General features: G+C 36.8%; 1 protein-coding gene across 1 annotated transcript in view; it reads left to right on the top strand.

Moving 5' to 3' along the window:
- DNAJC1 (DnaJ heat shock protein family (Hsp40) member C1) overlaps positions 1 to 26,040 on the top strand; it is a 248,270-nt gene that overhangs the window by 153,195 nt on the left and 69,035 nt on the right. The window lies entirely within an intron of this gene.

The following is a 26,040-nucleotide window of genomic DNA, read 5'->3' as shown; positions in this document are numbered from 1 at the left end:
CTGCCTCAGTCTCCGAAAGTGCTGGGATTACAGGCATGAGCTACCGTGCCTGTCCTGATTCTAGTTTTAACATTGCCATTTGTTATTTTTATGATCTGGGTTTTAGTTTTCTTACCATTTAGTATCTTATAAAATATTAAATTATCTCCTCTTTCTATTTTAGAGATAAGAGATGTGTGTTAAAAACATTTTATAAACTCAGAAACCCTAAAACATGAAGTTTTTCTCTTATTCTCGCATTGTTTGGTATCTGCTATCGTTTTCAAAGTTTGCTTAAGTTTTTTTGTTTGTTTGTTTGTTTTCTCCTTTTCATTAGTATAAACCAAAGTGAAGATAAATATATATCCTAGTTACCCTTTCTGCTGTTTGCATTTAGAAGTTGACTCTGGCCGGGCACAGTGGCTCATGCCTGTAATCCTAGCACTTTGGGAGGCTGAGGTGGGTGGATCACTTTAGGTCAGGAGTTAGAGACCAACCTGGCCAACATGGCGAAACCCCATCTCTACTAAAAATACAAAAATTAGCCAGATGTGGTTGCACACGCCTGTAATCCCAGCTACTCGGGAAGCTGAGGCAGGAGAATCACTTGAACCCAGGAAGTGGAGGTTGCAGTGAGCTGAGATCATGCCACTGTACTCCAGCCTGCGTAACAAAGCCAGACTCTGTCTCAAAAAAAAAAAAAAGTTGACTTTTTTCCCAAGAGTTTATCTGTTAGTTTCCCTGACTAGTTTTTGTTTTGTCCAGTATTTATAATCTAAAAGATCTCACAAAGTGTTGATGTAAAATGTCATGGCAGTGAATGACCATAGACAGAGCTAGTATGTCTGTGTATAACCCCTATGCCTATGTCTATAGGAGTTATACCATAGTATACCAGAAAAATACCATAATAGAAAACTCTGTTGATTTTTACTGATGATTCCATGTCAAATAGGGGAAATATAAAATTTTCATCATTATTTTCATCATTCTTAACATATTTTGAGTGTTAGATACTGTCCTATGTGCTCATGGAGTGGCTCATTTAACCTCACAAGAATCTTAGGTATAGTATTTTCTTCATTTTACATAGGAGTTTGAGTATCAGGGGCATTGTGCTATGTTTAATTTAGTCATATGCAATAACCACTTTTTAGGGCAAAAACATTCAAATGTCAAGAATCTTACATGGCTCAATCAGCATTATTAGTAAGTTAGGCATTAAGCCATTCCCTTAAGAAGGAACTTCTTAACCTTCTTAAGTTCTTGGAAGAGTCAAATGTAGGTAAATTCTCCAGAATTTGCCAGGGCTTTCATCAGTGACAGTGCCTACAACACTTGGTAGGAATAAATGAAATATGACAAATATCCAAGTAGTGGGAAGATTAGATGAAATTTTAAAAATTATAACTGATGATTTTTAACTGCCTGACATTTTGTGAGTTAAGTTGATGATAGTGTTTTTTTCAGTTTCCACAACAATGTAGTTAAACATTTTAAATCTAATAAGCAGATACCAAACAATTTTTTGTGGAAACAGTCATTCAAATTTATGATTAATGAGAGTAAGGTTCTCATTTCATCAGGTAAGCCAAAACAAATAATTTTCCACCATAAATATTATAACAAATAAACTCTTTTAAAATAAAATATTTTCTTCCTCTTCACCCCTGGTGACCTAGTGGTAATGTTCTGCAGTGTTTTACGTAGGAGACCTGGATTTCATATCTGTTCTCGTTATCTGTCTCCCTGGGGCTGCAATGAATAAAATAAGAAATAAAATCACTATCCTGCATCCTTATTGCCATGGGCTGTGCCCTTGTCAGATTTTGTAAGCTAAGCTAGCTGGACCTGGTTAGTATTGGGTTGGAAGACCTCAAAGAAAACAAAGTCTGTGGAACACAGATCTTGTATACAGCCAGTATTTCATCTTCCATGAAACCTTGTCTTACAGTTATTATTGTACTTTCCTCTTTACTATTTGATTGATTTGCTTGCTCCGGGTAAAAAGAAAGGTCTTTTAAAGTAAATGGCATTCTGGTCATTTAAATCAATGCACTTATTATTTATTTTTCCTTTTCAAAATTGAAAAATTGTTTAGTTTGAAAGACATTTGGTTTTAATCTTGAGAAGGCAGTGTCCCAACTAGCAGTGTTTTCTACTGTGTAAAAATTTACTTTCTCAGAGACTTTTCATTTTATTCATTGTTATAAAATGCCTGTTCTGTTTCTTTTTGTTTTGAGAGATAATGTTGCCCTTACTTTACAAACGATGCAACACATAAAAAAATTTTTAATGCATATAACTGTGTGAAGATCCAAAATTACAGCTGTTTTCTTGTTCCCTTTAAAACCTAGGTTATATACTTCTTAATTTTAAATTATAATTTAGAACAATCTCAAATACCAATACTTTTAATTAGGTAGATGTGGTTATATATGTAAAATAAACAACACATATAATTCAGTAAGAATTGCACTAATGTTTGTTGACATTCATCTTTTTTACATGAATAGACCCAGTTTACCTAAAGTTGTTTCTCCCAGAACGTGCACACACAAACATACCTGTTTTTTGGTTTTTTGTTTTTTTGGCTTTTTTTTTTTGAGACGGAGCCTCATTCTGTCGCCAGCCTGGAGTGCAGTGGCGCAATCTCAGCTCACTGCAACCTCCATCTCCCAGGTTCAAGCAATTCTCCTGCCTCAGCCTCCCGAGTAGCTGGGACTACAGGCGTGTACCACCATGCCCAGCTAATTTTTGTATTTTTAGTAGAGACGGGGTTTCACCAACAAACATACCTTTTATAAGTACTGATGGTATGGATGCATACATACACACCCCCTAATATTCCCTAACACGCTGATTTCCTTCTTCTCTCTCTCCCTTTTTTTCTTCCTACCTTCCTACAAAGGAACACTTTTTTTTCTAATGACATTTTACATAGAACCCCAGTATATTAAAGAATGATACAAAAAGCAGAGCTTCTCTGGTTAATGCCAAAACGAGGGAGGCTAAAGTCTCGTCATCTCAGCTTCTTCCTCACTCCATGAGGTAGAACCTTGGAAAAGCCCTAAAATTCCAAGAAACATGTCTGCCCTGCTTAGTTTCACATTTATCTATATACACAAAAATTTAGTGGTTTTGGAAGACTTTTCTTTTCCTGTTTAAAAGTGTTAGCACTAAGAGTATGGTCCTGAAAAGTATTCAACAAGGACTCTTAATGGTTCTTACTCTACTCTTATGCCAAACCCTCTTCATTTCCGAGTAAAATGGCCCCCAAACCAAAATTAAACTCCCAAAGTCATAGCAGTCAGTTAAAGATAAATGGCATATCCTTCTTTATTAATAAGGATAGTTGTTATTTGTATTATGGAGTATTCCAGAATCGATATACTTTATAATCTAGTACCATTTAAGATAATATTTTTTGGCTGGGCATGGTGGCCTGTAATCTTAGCACTTTGGGATGCCAAGATAGGTGGATCACCTGAGGTCAGGAGTTCAAAACCACCCTGGTCTACATGGTGAAACCCCAGCCGAGATAGCACCATTGCACTCCACCCTGGGTAAGAATGAGACTCTGTCCCAAAAAAAAAAAAAAAAATTTTTTTTTCTACGTGTCATTAGTGATTTTTTTAGAGGATAGTTTTCCAACTCTCTTACAACGTAACCAATTTTAAACCAGCCCTCAATTCTAGAATATACCATGAGTGTGTTGGTAAATTTTTTTTAATTGGTTCTTAGGAGGAAAAAAAGCCTTGATTTGTGACATTTGCCAGTTTTAGTGGTATTAATTTCTCCCACCGTGGCTGATTTCAAGCTATCAACGTGAAACACCAAAAGTGGAATTAGAAGTAGGTGCATAGTAGTGGATTACCATTATATAATATTTCCGCCGTGCAGATACAATAGATGTAAATATCCTCAAAGACATACACAATAATAAAATGTAGTAAAATAGGAAGTGATGAATTTTGAGTCATTATTACTTTTTTAGTATAATTTAATTATGTTTACATAATTTTTAATGATGCATATATTTAACCAGCTTACAGAGTTTCTGAAAATAGCAGTTGCTCTCATGAGCTGGTATGAGTAGACTTCAGCATACCACTGTTCTTTGGGAAAATTTGGTTTCTTTACCTTTCAAAACAAAACCCTTTAGAGATAATATCTACCTTCAGGAGAATTTAGAAAATTCCCACTCTAAGTCTAATTCAACCATCCTCAGTCTCTGTGACTATCTCTAAGATTATTCATTATAAATAGTTATGTAGATTATTTTGCTGTATCTAGGGAATATTTAGACGATATAAACACCAACCTGTTTTCTGTTTTGTTAGGTTATTCTGTCTGTCTTATTAAGTCATCTGTTACATTATTCTGTAGTCACTTAATCTCATTGCTTCCTGTTAACTTGCCTAGCAAGATGACTTGAAACTATCAAAATGAACATCTTCCCTATGTCTTAACAACACAACCAAAAAAGAGGCGGTCAGGGTGGCAGTGGTGGGGGCGGGGGTGGCAGAACACTGATTACCTTGAAGTATTTGGTAAGGCTCTTTTTTTGCTAGATTTTCAGCTACCTAAACTGTTTTATTGTTAAGAACACAGTTTTCTTTTTTAAGCTTTTAAATGTAATTGGTTTGGTAACAGCTGAAGTCTCCAGTGGTAAGTCTCAATCTGTTACCCTAGCAATCACCTATTTGTATTCATCATTGATAATATCAGCTTGTTACTGAATATTTTTACTACTCATTAGCTTACGCTTTAATAAAAATTGTTTTTTATCACATACATTGTCTAAAACAGTTTTTTTTTCCCAAAAATCTGAGCTTTGCCAGTTAGAAAATCATATATGTTATTGATTTGGCCTTTTGAATTAAAGATATTTATCACATAAGTATCAAGATAAAAAGAATAACTTTCTCTAAACCTTGTCTCTGACTATTGCAGAATGTGTAAGAAAAGACCCCCTAATGAATGCATTATTATATGGCACTATTAAAAATACACTTCAGGGTTCTTTTGATCATCGTGACAGAAAAGGGCCAGTGATTTGAGATCTCAAAAAAATGGGATATTTATTCACTGTTTATGTGTTTTGTATTCTTGCTTTATTAAAATTCTATTTTAACTCTATCAGTATTGATTAAATGCCTATATTTTGTAAGATTCTATTAGAGGTAGAACTTTTTAATAATGGAGTACAAAAAAAAGTCAGATCTTAACTAGATTATTTTCTAGAAGAATTAATGGAACTATGGTTAAAGTAGATTTTTATCAGCATGTCTCATTCACTTACTAATACTCTCTAATGTTATCTTTAGTTTCATAATATCAAAGACTATATTTCACAGATGGCTAAGAAACTTTACAACCATTTCTCTTGTGATGACTATTTGACTTTAATTTTTTAATTATAAATTTATTTTCTTAGAAATTTTCTACAATAAAAACAGTTTACAGTCAATTTTTAAAACACCTATATTGATAATTAAGTCTTTAAAGTAGGTCTTTTGTTAAGCCTAATTATAAGCATATCTTATAATTAATGGCTGCTGTCATACCACCTGCTCTCTTCTTCCTTGAATCTTATCACATCTATGTTGCTTTGAAATCTGAGAATGCTTTTCACTTCCTAACAGCTGATATGCTACTTGTTCCAGTCAGACATCATATTACTGATTAGGTGAATACTACTTCCTGTTTTTTGTTTTTTTTTTTTTCCTATATCTCTAAATGCACCACTTCTGTCTTAGGAATATGACATTAAATAAAACAGATACTTAATTAGATTTCATTTTTGTAGAGGGAAGGAAATTATAGAAAAGACAAGTTACAGTGTATTAAATGCTTTCCAAAAGTAAAAGTTTGACAATATTTAAAATACAACCTTTACCTATGGAGAAACAGTTTTTTGTTTGTTTGTTTTTAAAGATCCACACTTGTATCTGACAGTCCTTTTATAATGTAAGGTTTTTTCCTCATATACTGTAGTATAGGTTTTAGTTTTTATAGTTTATATTTTTTTCCCTGCATCCAGCCGCCTTATTAACATAAATAACTACCTTTTAGGAAGAATTTGAGATATAATTCTTATATTATAATTACCTGGGGACTTATATTTCTCTTCTGTTCTAGTATAAACAACCTGATGGTGGAGTTCATGGCCTTTTTATCTTTGTATCCACTGTAGTATCTATAGGGTAAATGTAATTAAATTGAGTTGGTGAATTAGACTGATGCCACTAATTTGTTTCACTTAATCACTCAATGCCTATTACATGTTCTTATCCTTTATGTGTTGATCTTTCAAAGGACAGTCTTATTTCTGTCATTTTAAAGTTCCTGGGAGTTATCTTCCCATATTCACAACTAGGAATAACAGGGGTGGCAGAGCTAACTTGTTTTGACACTGGATTAGATTCAAATGAATGAACCAGAAAAGCAGTTTCCCCAATGACAGGTTTTTGTTTTGTTTTGTTTGAGATGGAGTCTCACTCTGTCGCCCAGGCTGGAGTGCGTGACCTCAGCTCACTGCAACCTCTGTGTCCTGGGTTCAAGCAATTCTCCTGCCTTAGCCTCCTGATTAGCTAGGATTACAGGCATGTACCACCAGGCCCAGCTAATTTTTATACTTTTAGTAGAGACAGGGTTTCACCATGTTTTCCAGGCTGTCAGAGACAGTTTTTAAGTAGAGATATTCTGGTACAACAATATGGTTAGTATTGAGGAAATAATTTTTTACCAAAATAAAAGGTGGGGAGGCCAAAGGATGCTCCTGAATGCTACTTTTTATTCATTTTTAATGTGTATCAGACTACTCCCATAAATGTGGTCAGTTTATTCTCTGCCAGGGTTAATCTACATGTTAAGTAAAATTAAATGCAGAAGATCCTTTATCAATATATAGTACTGTGAAAAATTCACTTTCTCATGAACTAACAATACTCAAAGTAGAGAGAGTGAATTCTTGGAAGAAACACATGTGGAGCAAAGACACAAAGCCAAGACATTTCAACAGTATGTTCCAAATGAGATAGGCCAGAACGACTCTGGAACATGGCAGGAGTAGAATATGAGATAAAGCTGGAAAGAAAGGTAGGTAACAAGATGTATAAGTTTTTGAATGCCAAGTTAAGAAGTTTAGATTATTTTATATAGTAGGGAATCTTTGGATTTTTAGCTGGAAGGAATGGGTTATTGACATGCTCTGTTTTGTAAAGATGACAGTAGCAGCAGTAGACTGAAACTGTGGAGTGAGAGTGGAAATGAAAGAAATTTTATAATTGATGCAGAAATAAAATTCAGACTTGCCGAAAATCATAGCTAAGTAGTAAATGGTGGAGTCAGAACTCAAATGATCTGACTCCAAAACCACTACACTATCCACCCTCCACAATATAAGCATATTATAAGCATTTGTGTGTGTCTCTTTATTAGGAGAGCAAGCCATATCTTTTCATTTATGTCCTGTTTCTTAGCATAGTACCTAAAAAAAAAAAAAAAAAAAAAAAAAAAAAAAAAAAAAAGTGGGTACTTTGTTACTTCAGTAAATATTTACTGAGCACCTGACCAAGCATTATGCTTGGTATGAATATGGTTTACCTCTGGTAAATGTTGCCAGTCTTCCCAAGTAATTGTAACCAGTTTATACATCCACCAGTTCATGAGAGTTTCTGTTGCTCCACACCCTGACAACACTTGATATTATGTATCTTTTTTCATTTTAGCTTTTCTGGTGGATATCACAATGAGGTATGATTTTTTTGTTGCTGTTGTTGTTGCTGTAAGAGTTTTTAAAAATTGAGGTGAAACCCACGTAACATAAAATTAACCTTTTAAAAATGAACAGTTCAGTAGCATTTAGGACATTGACACTGTTGTCCAACCACCACCTCTGTCTACCTCCAACACATTTTATCACCTCAAAATGAAATTTTGTACCCATTAAGCAATTGCTTCTCATTGCCCCCCTCCACCAGCCCATGACAACCACCAGTCTGCATTTTGTCTCAATGAATTTACCTTTTCTGAATATTTCATTTAAAGCAACTCATACAGTATGTGACCTTTTGTTTCTGCCTTCTTTCACTTAGCATATTTTGATGTTCACATTGTAGCTAGTATCAATCTTTTTATGACTGAATAATATTCCATTTCTGTGTCTGTGTGTGTGTGTGTGTGTGTATCTCACAATTTGGTTTTTTTGTTTGTTTGGTTGGTTGGTTGGTTTTGAGACAGAGTCTCGCTCTGTCGTCCAGGCCGGAGTGCACTGGTGTGATCTCTGCTCACTGCAAACTCTGCCTACTGGGTTCACGCCATTCTCCTGCCTCAGCCTTCTGAGTAGCTGGGACTGCAGGCGCCCGCCACCAGGCTGGCTAGTTTTTTGTATTTTTAGTAGAGACGGGGTTTCACCATGTTAGCCAGGATGGTCTCAATCTCCTGACCTTGTGATCTGCCCGTCTCGGCCTCCCAAAGTGCTGGGATTACAGGCATGAGCCACTGCGCCTGGTGGTATCTCACAATTTGTTTATCCAGTCATCCATTGATGAATGAATGGGCTGTTTCTACCTTTTACATATTGTAAATGATGGTGCTACAAATGTATGTATGTTTATTTGAGTTTCTGTTTTCAATTGCTTTGGGTATATACCTGATTGGAATTGCTAGGTGATAATGGTAATTTTATGTTTAACTTTTTGAAGTACCATCAACTTGTTTTCCACTGCAGCCAAATCATTTTACATTCTCACTAGCAATATATGAGGATTCCATTTTCTCCATATTCTCGCCTTCACTTGTTATTTTTCACTTTTGTTGTGGTTGTGATTGTTATAGCCACCCTAGGGTGTGCAGTTATATCTTACTATCTCACTGTGATTTTGATTTGCATTCCCCTAGTGACTAATGATGTTGAGAAGCTTTTCACGTGTTTTTTGGCCATTTGTTGTGTATCTCCTTTGAAGAAATGCCCTTTTTTGAATTGGGATGTCTTTTTGTTGTTGAGTTTATTATAATTCTGCATACTAGATCCTTATCAGATATATGAATTGTAAATATTTTCTCTCATCCTGTAGTTTTTTTCACTTTCATAATAATGTTCTTTCATGCACAAAAGTTTTTAATTGTGATGAAGTTCAATTTATTGACTTCTATTTTTGTTGTATGGACTAAGAGTACATTGTCAAATCCAAGAGCATGAATTTTACTGCTATGTTTTCTTCTATGAATTTTATGTTTTTTCTTATTATATTTAGGTTGTTGATTCATTTTGTGTTAATTTTTATTTATGGTGTGAGTTATGGGTCCTGCTTCGTTCTATATTTATAGTCTCAGGACCATTTGTTGAAGAAACTGTTTCTATCTCCATTAAATGGACTTGTCACCTATGTCAAAAACCATTTGATCATCTATGCAAGGTTTATTTCTGGCCTCTGTATTCTTTTCTGTTGTTCTGTATGTCTTTCTTCATGCCAGTACCACGATGTTTTGATTACAATAGGTGTGTAGTAAAATTTGAAATCAGAAAGTGTGAATTCTCCAGCTTTGTTCTTTTTCCAAGTTCATTTTGGCTATTTAGGGTTCCTTGAGATTTTAATGAATTTTAGCATGGAATTTTTTGTTTCTGCAAAAAATGTCCTTGCGATTTTGTTGGGTATTGCATTGATGTGCATAGATGTGCACAGTAGTCACATCTTAACAATATTGTCTCCCTTGTGCTAAGAAGCACTAAGTAAAAAAACGAAAGAAAAGAAAATTTAAGTATTAAGTCTTCCAATACATGAACATGGGAAGTCTTTCCATTTATTTCTGTCTCCTTTAATTTCTTTCAGCAGTGTTTTATAATTTTCAGTGTACAAGTCCTTCACCTCCTTAGTTAAATTTATTCCTAAGTATTTTATTCTGTTTCTTGCTGTTGTAAATGGAATTGTTTTCTTAATTTTCTTTTTTATATTGTCCATTGTTAGTGTCTAGAAACCCAACTGCATTTTATGTATTGATTTTTGTACCTATAATGTTACTGAATTTGTTAATTCTAGTAGTTTTTTTTTTTGTAGGGTCCTTAGAGTTCTCTGCATATCAGATTATATCTGTGAATGGAGATAATTTTACTTTTTCCTTCCAATTCAGATGTCTGTTATTTCTTTTTCTTACACAGTTGCTCTGGCTAGAACTTCCAGTACTATGTTTAAACAGAAGTAGCAAAAGTGGGCATCCTTATCTTGATCCTGATCTCAAAGGAAAAGTTTTTAGTCTTTTACCATTGAGTATGATGTTAGCTATGGTTTCTCCATAAATGATCTCTATTATGTTGAGGTAGTTTCCTTCTATTCCTACTTTGTTAGGTGTTTAATTATGAAAGGGTGTTGAATTTTGTCAAATATTTTTCTGCATCAATTGAGATGATCATGTGTGGGGGGGTTTCCCTTTTGTCTATTAATGTGATGTATTACATTGAATGATTTCTCATGTTGAATCAACCTTGAATTCCTGGAATAAATCTCACTTCATCTTAGTGTATAATTGTTTTCATATGCTTTTCGATTTGGGTTGCTAATATTTTTTGATGATGTTTGTATCAATATTTATAAACAATATTGATCTATAGTTTCTTTTCTCATGGTGTTTTTGTCTGGCTTGGGAATCAGGGTAATACTGGCATCATAAAATGTGTTAGCAAATGTTCCCTTCTTTTCAGACGTTTTGTAAGATGTTGAAAAGGACTGAGTTATTTGCATTTCCCCTCTTTTTTTCCCTCTGTCAGTATTAGCTTATCAGTTTTGTCTTTTTTAAAAAATGACATTTTATTTCATATTGATTCTATTATTTATCTGTTCTCTGTTTCATTTTTATTGTTTCCTTCCTTTTGCTAGCTTTGGTCTTTGATCTCCTTTTTCTACTTCCTTCAGGAATAAAGTCTAAATTACTAATTTGAAATACTTCTTATCAATGTAGGCATTTTTTTTTTTTTTTTTTTTTTTTTTTTTTTTGACAGAGTCCCACTCTGTCACCCAGCCTGGAGTGCAGTGGCACGATCTCAGCTCACTGCAACCTCTGACTTCTGGGTTCAAATGATTCTCTTGCCTCAGCCTCCCAAGTACCTGGGATTACAGGTGCGTGCCACCACACCCGGCTAATTTTTTTTGTATTTTTAGTAGAAACAGGGTTTTGTCATGTCGGCCAGGTTGGTCTTGAACTCCTGACCTCAAGCGATCCGCCTCCTTCAGTCTCCGAAAGTACTGGGATTACAGGCATGAGCCACTGTGCCTGGCTGGTGTTTACTATTATAAGGTTCCCTTCAAACACTGCTTTCACTGTATTCATACATTTTGGTATGTTTTTTTATTATTTTCATTTGTTTCTGAGTGTTTTCAAGAAATTTCCTTTTGATAAGAGTGTTTTAATTTCCACATACTTTGAATTTCCTCGTTTTTCTTCTGTTCCTGATTTCTGGCTTCACTTCTTGTGAGTAGAGAAGATACTTTGTGTGATTTCAGCAATTTAAAATTTATTGACGCTGTTTTGTGGCTTGGTAGATATTTTATCCTAGAGAATGTTCCATGTGCACTGGAGAAAAATGTGTATTCTGCTGTTATTGGATGGATTGTTCTATAGATGTCTGTTAGATCTATAGTTTTATTCAAATCCTCTGGTTCCCTATTTATCTTCTTTCTAGATGTTCTATCCATACTGAAAGTGGAGTTATATTCAGGAAATACTTGAGGACATTGGTCTGGGCAAAGATTTTTTTAGGGGTAAGACCTCAAAAGCACAGAAGACAAAAGCAAAAATAAATAGACAAAAAGGATTGCAACAAGCTAAAAATCTTCTGCACAACAAAGGAAGCAACAAAGTAAAGAGACAGCCTACGGAATGGAAGAAAATATTTGCAAACTATTCATCTGACAAGGGATTAATAACTAGAATATATAAGAAACTCAACTCAATAGCAAATAACCTGATTTTAAAATGAGCAAATGATCTAAATAGACATTTCTCAAAAGAAGGCATTGAAATGGCCAACAAGTATATGAAAATAAATGCTTAGTATCACTAATAATCAGGGAAATGCAAATCAAAACCACAATGAGATATAATCTGACCCCAGTTAAAATGGCTGTTATCAAAAAGACAAAACAAGTGTTGGTAAGGATGTAGAGAAAGGGAAACACTAATAGTTCACTGTTGGTGAGAAAGTTAGTATAACCGCTGTGGAAAACAGTATGGACATTCTTCAAAAAACTACAAATAGATTTACCATCTGGTCTAGCAATCCATCTGCTGGGTATGTATCCAAAAGAAAGGAAACCAGGGTATCAAAGTGATATCTGCATGCCCATTTTTGTTGCACCACTATTCACAATAGCCAAGATACAGAATCAGCCTAAGTGTCCATTAGGAGATGAATGGATAAAGCAAATGGTGTGTTTGTGCATATAGATATGGACACACACTCAATGGAATATCATTCAACCATAAAAAACAATGAAATTCTGTTACTAGCAGTAACATAGATGGAACTAGAGGACGTTATGTTAATTTTAATAAGCCATGCACAAGAAGATAACTATCATAAGTTCTCACTCTCATGTGACAGCTAAAAAACTTGATCTCACAAAGGTAGAAAGTAGAATGATAGTTACCAGAGACTGGTAGGAGGGAGGGATGATGAAGACAGGTTGGTTAATGGTTGCAAAAATGCAGTTGGAAAGAATAAGTTCTAGTGTTTGATGGCGTAGTAGAGTGACCATAGTTAACAGTAATTTGTTGTATATTTCAAAACGGCTAGAAGATAAGATTTGGAAAATTGCCAACACAAAGAAATGATAAATTTTTCAGGTGATGGATATCCTAATTACCCTGATTTAATATATGTATGCATGTATCAAAATATCACATGTGCCCCATAAACATGTCCAATTATTATATATCAATTTTAAAAGAAGAAAATTGGGAGAAAATAAATGATATTTTAAAGTCACAAAAATTGCTGAATTCTAACTGTTTGACATTTTTATGACTGCCTTGCTGGTTCTTTCGTAGAGGTACACAGTCTGGAAGTGACAATGCTTACAACACAATATGAATGTAAAAGTAAAATAATGCATAGGTGCAAAGTGACACCTAAGGGAAAAGAAATGACACTTAAGCTGAACATTGAGGAGTAAGAGCCAAACAACTAGAAAAGGGGAGAGGACCTAGGAGTAATACATATTTATTTCTGGTAACTATATTATGTGAAAAATGTATATGTCTTTATCATAGAAGCTTCCTATCTATTTGTCCTTGACACTTTCAAGCAGGATTCTTAGTTATTACCTCTCCCATCTAAGCCAGAACTGAAAACGGAGTTAAAAAAAAAAAAAGGTCATTATCCAGTTGTCTTTCATCTTTGATATGGAAATGTTTATTTTTGAAATACAAATGGAGATAACAGCAGTTTCATTATTTTGTGTTGTAAAATGGAGGTAATAGTAGGTTGTTGGGAAGATTAAATCAGCTAGTTAATGTAAAACACTTTGATACTTGGCATGTAGTGTTTAATCCTAACCTCATTTTGGCTGGCTTTTAAATTTTCTGTCTTCCATCTCACTAATACTCTTTATAACATATATGTTTAATTTGCTTTTATACCTGTCTACTGAATATTATATTTCAATTTTAAAAAGTTTTAATGGTAGAGGCTCTACTTGGTACTTTATCAAATCCTTTTGGTAAATATTTATATTTTTCTAATACCTGTGCGTATGTGGATATTTTCATGCTGGTCTTTTATTTCTTTAAACATAGTAACACCTTATCCACAGATGCATTTAGCCACAGGGATGGTCCAGATACCTGGTCAAGCATATTGTGGAAACTTTAAACCTTTGATTTTTTTTTTGCCATATTAAATGATTTTTGGCAGAACCCAAAATTGTTTTCTAAAGGAGTTCCAATAAAGTAGCAGGTAGCTACTTTCACAATTAAAAGATGATAATAATAGCGGTTAATGTTTGTTTATTATTTATTACATGACAGGCATTGTGCTTGAACTCCTTCAGTTCACAGACATTGTACGCAAACTACCTCAGTTAAGCCTTACATCAACTATATGAGATAACATTATTATTTCTCATTTACTGATGAGTTAACTTGAGTTATGCTTTTTGCACAAGTTTATCAATTAGTGATTAATAAAACTCAGAATCATCCAGAATGTAGAACCAACAGATAAGGATGGAAAATATAGGAATAGTTAAGAGACACTAAAGATAGAATGTTTAATATGTTTTAGAAGGAAAGAATGGGAAATGCAGTATTATAATTTTTTAAAAAGACAGATTTTTCAGAATTGGTAAGAAAAAAATCCTTGTATTTGAGTGGTACATAGTATACTGAACAGGATAAATAAAAACAATCTACCTCTAAACAAATCAAGGAGAAACTGTTGAACATTAAAGCAAATAGAAAATCTTAAAACTAACTACAGGGAGAAAACAAAGGAACACCAGTTATACTACCAATTACCTTCTCATCTGCAACAAAAAATATCAGAAGAAAGTAGGAAAATATCTTCAAAGTGCTGAGGGAAATCATTGTCAACTTAGCATTTTATGTATTGTTAAAGTATTAGTTGAAAGTAGGAATAAAATAAAGATATTTTCAAACAAACTAAGGCCTAGCAGTTTGCCACTCATGGACCCTTACTGTGAAGTCTACTTAAGGATGTGCTTCAGCAAGAAGAAAATTGAATGTAGAAAAAAAGAGAGGGTATTGAGAAAAGGTTGTGACAAAACGGGGAAATCATGTTGATAAATCTAAAACATTGACTGTAAAAGAAATTATTGTAATGATGATGACTAGTTTAGAGCAAGGTAAAACAAACTAAAACTAAAATACATGACAGCAACACTTAGAAGATGGGAGAAAAAAATCAGGGAAACATTTTAGGGTACTTGTATTTAATGGGGGGAGGATAGATATGGATTTACTTTAGATTTGTTAGTGATTGTTTAAAAAATATTGGATATTCGGCCGGGCGCAGTGGCTCAAGCCTGTAATCCCAGCACTTTGGGAGGCCGAGACAGGCGGATCACAAGGTCAGGAGATCGAGACCATCCTGGCTAACACGGTGAAACCCCGTCTCTACTAAAAATACAAAAAACGAGCCGGGCGAGGTGGCGGGCGCCTGTAGTCCCAGCTACTCGGGAGGCTGAGGCAGGAGAATGGCGTAAACCCAGGAGGCAGAGCTTGCAGTGAGCTGAGATCCGGCCACTGCACTCCAGCCTGGGTGACAGAGCGAGACTCCGTCTAAAAAAAAAAAAAAAAAAAAAAAAAAAAAAAAAAAAAAAAAAAAAGGGATATTCATTACTGTAGCTAGAATGTAGAACTTCCAAGCCAGTAGAGGGAGGATTATGAGCAAGAAAACTTTGCCAGTCTGAAAGAATGTAGGAAAAGAGAAAGAATAAAAGAAAGCACATGGTAAATAGCATAAATTAAGATGAGGAATAAATCCAGATACTTCAATCACAATAAATGAAAATAGGCTATAATTACCAGTTAAATAGCAAATATTGTCAAATTAAAAGAATGAAATCCAGCCATATGTTATTTACAGGAGAGACATTTAAAGCATAATGTCATTGAAAGGTTGAAAGTAAAGAGATGGGCCCAGCCTGGTGGCTTACGACTGTTATCCCAGCACTTTGGGAGGCCGAGGCGGGTGGATCACCTGAGGTCAGGAGTTCAAGACCAGCCTGGCCAACATGGTTTAATCCCATCTCTAGTAAAAATCCAAAATTTGCCGGGCGTGGTGGCTCACGCCTGTAATCCCAGCACTTTGGGAGGCCAAGGTGGGTGGATCACAAGGTCAAGAGATTGAGACCATCCTGACTAACAAGGTGAAATCCCATCTCTACTAAAAATACAAAAAGAAATTAGCCGGGCATAGTGACAAGTGCCTGTACTCCCAACTACTCAGGAGGCTGAGGCAGGAGAATGGCGTGAACCCGAGAGGCGGAGCTTGCAGTGAGCCGAGATCACGCCGCTGCACTCCAGCCTGGGCAACAGAGCGAGACTCTGTCTCAAAAAAAAAAAAAAAAAAAAAAATCAGCTGGCCATGGTGATGCATGCCTGTAGTTCCAGCTACTTGGGAGGCTGAGACAGGAGAATCGCTTGCACCCAGGAAGCAGAGGTTGCAGTGAGCCAAGATCACCCTCACTGCACTCCAGCCCTGACAACAGAGCAAGACTCCACCTCAAATAGAAAAAAAAAAAAAGAAGAAGAAGAAAGTAAAGGGATAGAAAAAATAAGAGGACTGACCCTAATAATTTTTATGCATCAAACAACAACCCCAACTTTACACATGGCAAGAAAATATACACAATTACCACACTTTCAAGGAGCAGATAACCTGGCTTACATAGATTATTCCTATATAGAAAGAGATAAAAATTCCTGAAGTTCTTTTATGAGGCTAATGTAAATTGTAATTTCAAAATTAAATACGTGTATCATGAAAAAGAAAAGTGTAGGTCAGTGTTGCATATGAACTTAGTTACAAAAATCCTTCCAAAAATGTTACTGAGTTTTAAAAAGTTATTTTCTAATGTCTTAAATTTGCTTTAAAGTACTATGGGAGGGAGAAAGTAGATGGTGATAGCCATGAAACAAGATCGATTATGAATTAGTAATCATTGAAGCTGGGTGATGGGTACGTGAGGATTTATTATGTTACTGGTTCTACTTCTATTATATGTTTAAATTTTTTTATCTTAAAACTTTTTTTAAGTCTATCATAATCTAGTATGTATTCAACAGAATTCAACATCCAGTACACCCAGCTGCCAATAGGTAAAACTGTACATTAACTCATAAAATATTTGAAGCATTCACTTAAGAATCATGAACATGAAAATAATACCTTAATTTCCTTTCATTCCACATTATCTGGATATCTGGCTTGTAAGTGGTTACTCGTTTGCTATTAGACCTTAGGAAAGTTGCCTTATTTTTTGGTGCTAAGTTTCTTATCTGTTAATTGAGTATGATCATAGTACCTACCTGGGCACATGGGATGTAGGTGATCTGGCTGCACTACTCTAGCAGACCCCAGCATAGATCAGCCATCTCATATGATAAATACATTGCTTATTGTTTTATACACTGTGATTTTCAGTTGTCTGTTTTGCAGTAATAGCAAACTGTACATCTGGCAAAGTCAAAATTAGATGTTGGCAATTATAATGGAGGAAAAAGAGGTTCTCTTATTGACGCTGATGGGGAAGTAAATTAATAAAATTCCTTTGGAGAGTAATTTGACAATATCTAATTGTAAAGTTGAAGATACCCATGTCCTATCAGAAATTCCACCTCTAAATTCCACCTCTAATTCACTAGAGAACACACACACATATAAGCAAAGAGTTATTTAAAAGATGTTCATTGCAGCATGCTAGTAGTGAAAAAAAAAATTTTTTTTTAATTTATTTATTATTATTATACTTTAAGTTCTAGGGTACATGTGCATAACATGCAGGTTTGTTACATATGTATACTTGTGCCATGTTGGTGTGCTGCACCCATCAACTCGTCAGCACCCATCAACTTGTCATTTACATCAGGTATAACTCCCAATGCAATCCCTCCCCCCTCCCCCCTCCCCATGATAGGCCCCGGTGTGTGATGTTCCCCTTCCCGAGTCCAAGTGATCTCATTGTTCAGTTCCCACCTATGAGTGAGAACATGTGGTGTTTGGTTTTCTGTTCTTGTGATAGTTTGCTAAGAATGATGGTTTCCAGCTGCATCCATGTCCCTACAAAGGACACAAACTCATCCTTTTTGATGGCTGCATAGTAGTCTATGGTGTATATGTGCCACATTTTCTTAATCCAATCTGTCACTGATGGACATTTGGGTTGATTCCAAGTCTTTGCTATTGTGAATAGTGCCGCAATAAACATACGTGTGCATGTGTCTTTATAGCAGCATAATTTATAATCCTTTGGGTATATACCCAGTAATGGGATGGCTGGGTCATATGGTACATCTAGTTCTAGATCCTTGAGGAATCGCCATACTGTTTTCCATAATGGTTGAACTAGTTTACAATCCCACCAACAGTGTAAAAGTGTTCCTATTTCTCCACATCCTCTCCAGCACCTGTTGTTTCCTGACTTTTTAATGATCGCCATTCTAACTGGTGTGAGATGGTATCTCATTGTGGTTTTGATTTGCATTTCTCTGATGGCCAGTGATGATGAGCATTTTTTCATGTGTCTGTTGGCTGTATGAATGTCTTCTTTTGAGAAATGTCTCTTCATATCCTTTGCCCACTTTTTGATGGGGTTGTTTGTTTTTTTCTTGTAAATTTGTTTGAGTTCTTTGTAGGTTCTGGATATTAGGCCTTTGTCAGATGAGTAGATTGCAAAAATTTTCTCCCATTCTGTAGGTTGCCTGTTCACTCTGATGGTAGTTTCTTTTGCTGTGCAGAAGCTCTTTAGTTTAATGAGATCCCATTTGTCAATTTTGGCTTTTGCTGCCATTGCTTTTGGTGTTTTAGACATGAAGTCTTTTCCCATGCCTATGTCCTGAATGGTACTACCTAGGTTTTCTTCTAGGATTTTTATGGTATTAGGTCTAACATTTAAGTCTCTAATCCATCTTGAATTAATTTTCGTATAAGGAGTAAGGAAAGGATCCAGTTTCAGCTTTCTACTTATGGCTAGCCAATTTTCCCAGCACCATTTATTAAATAGGGAATCCTTTCCCCATTTCTTGTTTCTCTCAGGTTTGTCAAAGATCAGATGGCTGTAGATGTGTGGTATTATTTCTGAGGCCTCTGTTCTGTTCCATTGGTCTATATCTCTGTTTTGGTACCAGTACCATGCTGTTTTGGTTACTGTAGCCTTGTAGTATAGTTTGAAGTCAGGTAGCATGATGCCTCCAGCTTTGTTCTTTTGACTTAGGATTGTCTTGGAGATGCGGGCTCTTTTTTGGTTCCATATGAACTTTAAAGTAGTTTTTTCCAATTCTGTGAAGAAACTCATTGGTAGCTTGATGGGGATGGCATTGAATCTATAAATTACCTTGGACAGTATGGCCATTTTCACGATATTGATTCTTCCTATCCATGAGCATGGTATGTTCTTCCATTTGTTTGTGTCCTCTTTTATTTCACTGAGCAGTGGTTTGTAGTTCTCCTTGAAGAGGTCCTTTACATCCCTTGTAAGTTGGATTCCTAGGTATTTTATTCTCTTTGAAGCAATTGTGAATGGAAGTTCATTCCTGATTTGGCTCTCTGTTTGTCTGTTACTGATGTATAAGAATGCTTGTGATTTTTGCACATTAATTTTGTATCCTGAGACTTTGCTGAAGTTGCTTATCAGCTTAAGGAGATTTTGGGCTGAGACAATGGGGTTTTCTAAATATACAATCATGTCATCTGCAAACAGGGACAATTTGACTTCTTCTTTTCCTAACTGAATACCCTTGATTTCTTTCTCTTGCCTAATTGCCCTAGCCAGAACTTCCAACACTATGTTGAATAGGAGTGGTGAGAGGAGGGCATCCCTGTCTTGTGCCAGTTTTCAAAGGGAATTTTTCCAGTTTTTGCCCATTCAGTATGATATTGGCTGTGGGTTTGTCATAAATAGCTCTTATTATTTTGAGGTACGTTCCATCAATACCGAATTTATTGAGCGTTTTTAGCATGAAGGGCTGTTGAATTTTGTCAAAAGCCTTTTCTGCATCTATTGAGATAATCATGTGGTTCCTGTCTTTGGTTCTGTTTATATGCTGGATTATGTTTATTGATTTGCGAATGTTGAACCAACCTTGCATCCCAGGGATGAAGCCCACTTGATCATGGTGGATAAGCTTTTTGATGTGTTGCTGAATCCGGTTTGCCAGTATTTTATTGAGGATTTTTGCATCGATGTTCATCAGGGATATTGGTCTAAAATTCTCTTTTTTTGTTGTTGTCTCTGCCAGGCTTTGGTATCAGGATGATGTTGGCCTCATAAAATGAGTTAGGGAGGATTCCCTCTTTTTCTATTGATTGGAATAGTTTCAGAAGGAATGGTACCAACTCCTCCTTGTACCTCTGGTAGAATTCAGCTGTGAATCCATCTGGTCCTGGACTTTTTTTGGTTGGTAGGCTATTAATTATTGCCTCAATTTCAGAGCCTGCTATTGGTCTATTCAGGGATTCAACTTCTTCCTGGTTTAGTCTTGGAAGAGTGTAAGTGTCCAGAAAATTATCCATTTCTTCTAGATTTTTCAGTTTATTTGCGTAGAGGTGTTTATAGTATTCTCTGATGGTAGTTTGTATTTCTGTGGGGTCAGTGGTGATATCCCCTTTATCATTTTTAATTGTGTCGATTTGATTCTTCTCTCTTTTCTTCTTTATTAGTCTTGCTAGTGGTCTGTCAATTTTGTTGATCTTTTCAAAAAACCAACTCCTGGATTCATTGATTTTTTGGAGGGTTTTTTGTGTCTCTATCTCCTTCAGTTCTGCTCTGATCTTAGTTATTTCTTGCCTTCTGCTAGCTTTCGAATGTGTTTGCTCTTGCTTCTCTAGTTCTTTTAATTGCGATGTTAGAGTGTCAATTTTAGATCTTTCCTGCTTTCTCTTGTGGGCATTTAGTGCTATAAATTTCCCTCTACACACTGCTTTAAATGTGTCCCAGAGATTCTGGTATGTTGTATCTTTGTTCTCATTGGTTTCAAAGAACATCTTTATTTCTGCCTTCATTTCGTTATGTACCCAGTAGTCATTCAGGAGCAGGTTGTTCAGTTTCCATGTAGTTGAGCGGTTTTGATTGAGTTTCTTAGTCCTGAGTTCTAGTTTGATTGCACTGTGGTCTGAGAGACAGGTTGTTATAATTTCTGTTCTTGTACATTTGCTGAGGAGTGCTTTACTTCCAATTACGTGGTCAATTTTGGAGTAAGTACGATGTGGTGCTGAGAAGAATGTATATTCTGTTGCTTTGGGGTGGAGAGTTCAATAGATGTCTATTAGGTCTGCTTGCTGCAGAGATGAGTTCAATTCCTGGATATCCTTGTTAACTTTCTGTCTCGTTGATCTGTCTAATGTTGACAGTGGAGTGTTGAAGTCTCCCATTATTATTGTATGGGAGTCTAAGTCTCTTTGTAAGTCTCTAAGGACTTGCTTGATGAATCTGGGTGCTCCTGTATTGGGTGCATATATATTTAGGATAGTTAGCTCTTCCTGTTGAATTGATCCCTTTACCATTATGTAATGGCCTTCTTTGTCTCTTTTGATCTTTGATGGTTTAAAGTCTGTTTTATCAGAGACTAGTATTGCAACCCCTGCTTTTTTTTGTTCTCCATTTGCTTGGTAAATCTTCCTCCATCCCTTTATTTTGAGCCTATGTATGTCTCTGCGTGTGAGATGGGTCTCCTGAATACAGCAGACTGATGGGTCTTGACTCTTTATCCAGTTTGCCCAGTCTGTGTCTTTTAATTGGACCATTTAGTCCATTTACATTTAAGGTTAATATTGTTATGTGTGAACTTGATCCTGCCATTATGATATTAACTGGTTATTTTGCTCGTTAGTTGATGCAGTTTCTTCCTAGCCTCGATGGTCTTTACATTTTGGCATGTTTTTGCAATGGCTGGTACCGGTTGTTCCTTTCCATGTTTAGTGCTTCCTTCAGGGTCTCTTGTAAGGCAGGCCTAGTGGTGACAAAATCTCTAAGCATTTGCTTATCTGTAAAGGATTTTATTTCTCCTTCACTTATGAAACTTAGTTTGGCTGGATATGAAATTCTGGGTTTAAAATTCTTTTCTTTAAGAATGTTGAATATTGGCCCCCACTCTCTTCTGGCTTGTAGAGTTTCTGCTGAGAGATCTGCTGTTAGTCTGATGGGCTTCCCTTTGTGGGTAACCCGACCTTTCTCTCTGGCTGCCCTTAAGATTTTTTCCTTCATTTCAACTTTGGTGAATCTGGCAATTATGTGTCTTGGAGTTGCTCTTCTCGAGGAGTATCTTTGTGGCGTTCTCTGTATTTCCTGGATTTGAATGTTGGCCTGCCCTACTAGGTTGGGGAAGTTCTCCTGGATGATATCCTGAAGAGTGTTTTCCAACTTGGTTCCATCTTCCCCCTCACTTTCAGGCACCCCAATCAGACGTAGATTTGGTCTTTTTACATAATCCCATACTTCTTGCAGGCTTTGTTCATTTCTTTTTCTTCTTTTTTCTTTTGGTTTCTCTTCTCGCTTCATTTCATTCATTTGATCCTCAATCGCTGATACTCTTTCTTCCAGTTGATCGAGTCGGTTACTGAAGCTTGTGCATTTGTCACGTATTTCTCGTGTCATGGTTTTCATCTCTTTCATTTCGTTTATGACCTTCTCTGCATTAATTACTCTAGCCATCAATTCTTCCACTTTTTTTTCAAGATTTTTAGTTTCTTTGCGCTGGGTACGTAATTCCTCCTTTAGCTCTGAGAAGTTTGATGGACTGAAGCCTTCTTCTCTCATCTCGTCAAAGTCATTCTCTGTCCAGCTTTGATCCGTTGCTGGCGATGAGCTGCGCTCCTTTGCCGGGGGAGATGCGCTCTTATTTTTGGAATTTCCAGCTTTTCTGCCCTGCTTTTTCCCCATCTTTGTGGTTTTATCTGCCTCTGGTCTTTGATGATGGTGATGTACTGATGGGGTTTTGGTGTAGGTGTCCTTCCTGTTTGATAGTTTTCCTTCTAACAGTCAGGACCCTCAGCTGTAGGTCTGTTGGAGATTGCTTGAGGTCCACTCCAGACCCTGTTTGCCTGGGTATCAGCAGCAGAGGCTGCAGAAGATAGAATATTTCTGAACAGCGAGTGTACCTGTCTGATTCTTGCTTTGGAAGCTTCCTCTCAGGGGTGTACTCCACTCTGTGAGGTGTGGGGTGTCAGACTGCCCCTAGTGGAGGATGTCTCCCCGTTAGGCTACTCAGGGGTCAGGGACCCACTTGAGCAGGGAGTCTGTCCCTTCTCAGATCTCAGCCTCCGTGTTGGGAGATCCACTGCTCTCTTCAAAGCTGTCAGACAGAGTCGTTTGCGTCTGCAGAGGTTTCTGCTGTTTTTGTTATTTTTACTGTGCCCTGTCCCCAGGGGTGGAGTCTACAGCGACAGGCAGGTTTCCTTGAGCTGCTGTGAGCTCCACCCAGTTCGAGCTTCCCAGCAGCTTTGTTTACCTACTTAAGCCCCAGCAATGGCAGGCGCCCCTCCCCCAGCCTCGTTGCTGCCTTGCCGCGATATCGCAGACGGCTGTGCTAGCAATGAGGGAGGCTCCGTGGGCATGGGACCCTCCCGGCCAGGTGTGGGATATGATCTCCTGGTGTGCCTGTTTGCTTAAAGCGCAGTATTGGGGTGGGAGTTACCCGCTTTTCCAGGTGTTGTGTGTCTCAGTTCCCCTGGCTAGGAAAAGGGATTCCCTTCCCCCTTGCGCTTCCCAGGTGAGGCAATGCCTCGCCCTGCTTCAGCTCTCGCTGGTCGGGCTGCAGCAGCTGACCAGCACCGATCGTCCGGCACTCCCCAGTGAGATGAACCCAGTACCTCAGTTGAAAATGCAGAAATCACCGGTCTTCTGTGTCGCTCGCGCTGGGAGTTGGAGACTGGAGCTGTTCCTATTCAGCCATCTTGCTCCGCCCCCCGCTAGTAGTGAAAAATTTTAAACAACCTAAAAGTCCAAAAGGAGAATAATGGATGAATAAATTATATGTAGTCAACAGTGTATAGTAGGTTGAATAGTATCCCAAAAAAACCCATGTCTACCTAGAACTTCAGAACATAATACTGTTTGGGAATAGGGTCTTAGTTAAGATTAGGTCATACTAGATTAGAATGGGTCCTAAATACAACAACTGGTATCCTTCTAAAAAGAGAAGACACACAGAAGCATCCACAAGGAAAAAGGCCATGTGGTGACACAGCAGAGATTGGAGTAATGCAGCTGCAAGCCACAGAACACCAAGGATTGCTGACGAGGAGAGAGACGTGAAACAGATTCTCCCTCAGAGCCTCCAAAAGGAACTAACCCTGTCAAAACCTTGATTTCTGACTTCTAACCTCCTGAAGTGTAACGGCATAAATTTCTGCAATTTTAAACCGCTTAATTTGTGGTAATTTTTTATGGCAGCCCTAGGAAACAAAGACACAGTGGAGTACTACCTAGCAGTTAAAATGAATGAAACTAAAACTAAAACTATGTGTATCAATATGGGTAAATCTTGAAAACCTAATGTTAAATGGGAAAAGAGTGGATAGCATGATACAAGTTATATAACCACAAGGCAGACATTGGGGAGGGAGGAAACTGACCTCCAGTAAGCAAGTGGTAGTAACTGGACAAAGTGGCTTTGAAGTTATTTCATCATACAAATGAATGAAGTAACACTGAAAACAATCAAATATCACTGAAAGAAATTAAAGAAAACTTAAATAAATGGAACACCATCTTATGTTCATGGATTGGAAGACTTAATGTTATTAAAATGACGATAACTACCCAGGGCAATCATATTTGTGCAGTCCCCATCAAAATTGAATCTCAAGGGATCCAAAAGCCAAAAAAAAAAAAAATCCTGAACAAGAACAGAGTTGGAGAACTCACACTTCCTGATTTTGCAACTTACTACAAAGCTACAGTACTCAAAACAGTGTGATACTGGCATACAGACAGATACATAGACCAATGAAGTAGAATAGAGAGCCTAGATATAAATCCTTGCTTATATGGTCAAACATGTTCAACAAGGCTGCCAAGATCATTCACTGTGGAGAAGACAGTCTTTTCCACAAATGGTGGTGGGAAAACTGAATATCCTTTTACAAAAGAGTGAAATTGGACTATTACCTTACACTATATAGAAAAATTTACAAAAACGGGTCAAAGATATAAATGTAAGAGCTAAAATTATAAAATTATTAGAAGAAAACATAAAAGGAAAGCTTCTCAACATTGCAGTTGGCAAGTTTTCTTGGATATGACAGCAAAAGCTCGGGCAACAAAAGAAAAATAGGTAACTTAGATTTTATCACAATTAAAAACTTTTTTGTATCAAAGGATACCATGAAGAGACTGAAAATGGGCCAGGCACAGTGGCTTATGCCTATAATCCTAACACTTCAGGAAGCCCGAGGCAGGAGGATTGCTTGAGCCCAGGAGTTCAAGACCAGCCTGGGCAACATGGTAAGACCCTATGTCTAAAATAAAAGAGAGAGAGAGAGTAAAAATGCAACCCATAGAATGGGAGAAAATACTTGCATATATGATATATTTCTTCTTCTTTTTTTTTTTTTTTTTTTTTTTTTTAATACAGAGTCTCATTCTTGTCACCCAGGCTGGAGTGCAATGGCACAATCTCAGCTCACTGAAACCTCCGCCTCCCAGGTTCAAGCCATTCTCCTGCCTCAGCCTCCCGAGGAGCTGGGACTACAAGTGCCTGCCACCATGCCTGGCTAATTTTTGTATTTTTTAGTAGAGACAGGGTTTTCCATGTTGGCCAGGCTGGTCTCAAACTCCTGACCTCTGGCGATCTGCCTGTGTAGGCCTCCCACCTGGTCGATATGTTTTCTATCATCTATCTGATAAGGGAATTAATATCCACAATATATAAAGAAGTCCAACTCAATAACAGCAACAAAACTCAATTCAAAGATGAGCAAAAGATTTTAGTAGACGTTTCTCCAAAGAAGATTTCCTGATGTTCAGTAATCACATGAAAAATATTCAACATCACCAATCATTGGGGAAATGAAAATCAAAACCACAGAAGATAGCACTGCAAACCCACTAGAATTGCTATAACAATAACAACAGAAAATAAGAAATGTGAAGGCATGGAGAAAATTGAATCTTCATACATTGCAAGTGAGAATGTAAAATGTCTCAGCTGCTTTTTAAAATAGGTTGGTGGTTCCTTAAAAAGTTAAACATAGAGTGGCTCAAGCCTGTAATCCCAGCACTTTGGGAGGCCGAGACGGGCGGATCACGAGGTCAGGAGATCAAGACCATCCTGGCTAACACGGTGAAACCCTGTCTCTACTAAAAAATACAAAAAACTAGC

This window comes from Macaca thibetana, chromosome 9 (assembly GCF_024542745.1).
Source record: "Macaca thibetana thibetana isolate TM-01 chromosome 9, ASM2454274v1, whole genome shotgun sequence".
NCBI classification, from domain to species: domain Eukaryota; kingdom Metazoa; phylum Chordata; class Mammalia; order Primates; family Cercopithecidae; genus Macaca; species Macaca thibetana.
Note: the sequence above shows the minus strand (reverse complement) of the source record. Positions and strands in the feature narration are given on the sequence as shown.